This window comes from Lolium rigidum, chromosome 3 (genome assembly GCF_022539505.1).
Source record: "Lolium rigidum isolate FL_2022 chromosome 3, APGP_CSIRO_Lrig_0.1, whole genome shotgun sequence".
In the NCBI taxonomy this organism is placed as follows: domain Eukaryota; kingdom Viridiplantae; phylum Streptophyta; class Magnoliopsida; order Poales; family Poaceae; genus Lolium; species Lolium rigidum.
In genome coordinates, this window is record NC_061510.1 from 142,569,469 (window position 1) to 142,573,052 (window position 3,584).

Genomic DNA, 3,584 nt, shown 5'->3' on the forward strand with positions numbered 1-3,584 from the left:
CTGACTATATTTTTCTCCTTTTTTCCTTTTCTTTTTATGTGTTATTTTAAATTACAAATTTTTTGTTTTATTATTCTATAGTTTCTTTTGCGTTTTTCAAAATTTGATTTTTTATATGTAAACATATTTTTAACATTTTATTTTCAAATATGATTATTTTTGATATCTAAATATTTTTTGAAATATGAACAAGTTTAAAATATGAACACTCTCGGAAAATATGAATAATTTTAAAATATGAACATTGTTGAAAACAATCAAATAACAATTTTGAAATATGAACAACTTCAAAAATATGAACAAATTTGAAATTTTGAAACTGTTGAATAAAGTCGTGAAATTTTTGAAATATGAACATTGTTGAAATATGACCGATTTCGAAATCCAAAGATTTTTTGAAATCTGAACATTTTCAAAATCTGAACTTTTCAGATCTAAACATTTTTTAAAATATAAAAATTAAAGTAAAATGATAAAACATAAAAGGAAACAGAAAGAAGGAAGTGAAAGGAAAAAAGAAGAAGAGAAAAGAAAAAAACGGACATGAAAATCAGACCGGAATCCACCAAAGAAATTCGCAGAAAAACGGGAATTCCTATTCAACGCTCGTTGCGCCCCTGGCGACTGGACAAGAAGAAGACGGAGGTGAGCTGAGGGTCTCCGGCCACCGGAGAAGACAGTGTGAGAAGCCAGAGAGGCGGCCTTCCTCACCGTAGCCGGCGATGGCGTGGCTATCGCGACGACGCGTGTCACGTCCAGAACGACTCCCTGGAAAAAGACGTTAACTGTTTTTCGGGTTTGATTTTTCCCTTTATCCCCGGTTAGATCCGTTACCCATATGCCGATCTGTTACCCTTCTTTTTCCCTTTCCACGCGCTGTACGTTTTTAAAAAATTAGGTGGGACCACAAAGGAATTTCAGTTATTATTTTTTTCCTTTGTATTTTCGGGCTGTGAGTTTTATGGGGAATTAATGGGAGGGAGGTAGCACTTTCAACCAAGTGCTACTGCTTGACTTCGCCTCGGCAGACATCTGTCGTTGTCCCCGTTTATCTTTACCCCCATTTGTCGAAGCGAGTGCTACGGCTCGGCTTCGCCTCTTTTCAAGGCGTCTTCGGCACATCAAACATTAATAAACATAAAGAATGGTAAACATATGTCGTTTCCCCCGTTTGTCTTTACCCCCATTTGTCGAAGCGAGTGCTACAGCTCGGCTTCGCCTCGTTTCAAGGTGCCTTCGGCGCATCAAACATTAATAAACATAATGAATGGCAGACATATGTCGTTTTCCCCGTTTGTCTTTACCCCCATTTATCGAAACGAGTGCTACAGCTCGGCTTCGCCTCGTTTCAAGGCGCCTTCGGCGCATCAAACATTAATAAACATAATGAATGCCAGACATATGTCGTTTTCCCCGTTTGTCTTTACCCCCATTTATCGAAGCGAGTGCTACGGCTCGGCTTCGCCTCGTTTCAAGGAGCCTTTGGCGTATCAAACCATTTTTTCTCTTGTTATTTTTTCTGTTTTGATTTCTCTGAAAGATTTCCATTTTCTCTAGCGTAGGTACAAGTGCAAGTCTTTTGGAGTACAAATCTGATGGCTTGACGAGTACATGTTTCGCAGCAAGGGGAGTACGGGTCTATGTTTCTCAGTTTTGATTTCTCTAAGAGATTTCCGTTTTCTCTAGCGCAGGTACATGTGCAAGTCTTTCGGAGTACATCAGTGACGGGTAGACGAGTACAAGTTTCACAGCAAGGGGACTACGGGTCTGTGTTTCTCTCTTTTGATATCTCTGAAAGATTTCCGTTTTCTCTAGCGCAGGTACATGTGCATGTCTTTCGGAGTACAACGGTGACGGCGAGTCAATTACAGGGTTCGTATGAAGGGGAGTACGGCTTTGTGTTTCTCTCTTTTGATTTCTCTGAAAGATTTCCGTTTTCTCTCGCGCAGGTACATGTGCAAGTCTTTCAGAGTACATCGGTGATGGCTAGACGAGTACAACGTCGGTAGCAAGGGGAGTACGGGTCCGTGTTTCTCTCTTTTGATTTCTCTGAAAGATTTTCGTTTTCTATAGCGCAGGTACATGTGCATGTCTTTCGGAGTACAGCGGTGACGGCGAGTTGAGTACAGGGTTCGTATGAAGGGGAGTACGGGTCTGTGTTTCTCTCTTTTCATTTCTCTGGCAGATTTTCGATTTCTCTAGCGCAGTTACATGTGCAAGTCTTTCGGAGTACAACGGTGATGGCGAGTGGATTAAAGGGTACGTATGAAGGGGAGTACGGGTATGTGTTTCTCTCTTTTGATTTCTCTGAAAGATTTCCGTTTTCTCTAGCGCAGGTACATGTGCAAGTCTTTCGGAGTACAGCGGTGACGGCTTGACGAGTACAGCGTCGGCAGCAAGGGGAGTACGGGTCTGTGTTTCTCTCTTTTGATTTCTCTGAAAGATTTCCGTTTTCTATAGCGCAGGTACATGTGCATGTCTTTCGGAGTACAGCGGTGACGGCGAGTTGAGTACAGGGTTCATATGAAGGGGAGTACGGGTCTGTGTTTCTCTCTTTTCATTTCTCTGGCAGATTTTCGATTTCTCTAGCGCAGTTACATGTGCAAGTCTTTCGGAGTACAACGGTGATGGCGAGTGGATTAAAGGGTACGTATGAAGGGGAGTACGGGTATGTATTTCTCTCTTTTGATTTCTCTGAAAGATTTCCGTTTTCTCTAGCGCAGGTACATGTGCAAGTCTTTCGGAGTACAGCGGTGACGGCTTGGCGAGTACAGTGTCGGCAGCAAGGGGAGTACGGGTCTGTGTTTCTCTCTTTTGATTTCTCTGAAAGATTTCTGTTTTCTATAGCGCAGGTACATGTGCATGTCTTTCGGAGTACAGCGGTGACGGCGAGTCGAGTACAGAGTTCGTATGAAGGGGAGTACGAGTCTGTTTTTCTCTCTTTTTATTTCTCTGAAAGATTTCCGTTTTCTCTAGCGCAGGTACATGTGCAAGTTTTTCGGAGTACAGTGGTGACGGCTGTCAGCGTCGGCAGCAAGGGGAGTACGGGTCTGTGTTTTTTCCTATTGATTTCTCTGAAAGAGTTCCGTTTTCTCTAGCGCAGGTACATATGCAAGTCTTTCGGAGTACAGCGGTGACAGCTTGACGAGTACAGCGTCGGCAGCAAGGGGAGTACGGGTCTGTATTTCTCTCTTTTGATTTCTCTGAAAGATTTCCGTTTTCTATAGCGCAGGTACATGTGCGTGTCTTTCGGAGTACAACGGTGATGACAAGTCGAGTACAGGGTTCGTATGAATGGGAGTACGGGTCTGTGTTTCTCTCTTTTGATTTCTCTGAAAGATTTCCATTTTCTCTAGCGCTGGTACATGTGCAAGTCTTTCGGAGTACAACGGTGTGTAGGATAACGTTGCATAGAAAACAAAAATTTTCCTACCGCGAACACGCAATCCAAGCCAAGATGCAATCTAGAATATGGTAGCAACGAGGGGTTTATCGAGTCTCACCCTTGAAGAGATTCCAAAGCCTACAAGATGAGGCTCTTGTTGCTGCGGTAGACGTTCACTTGCCGCTTGCAAAAGCGCGTA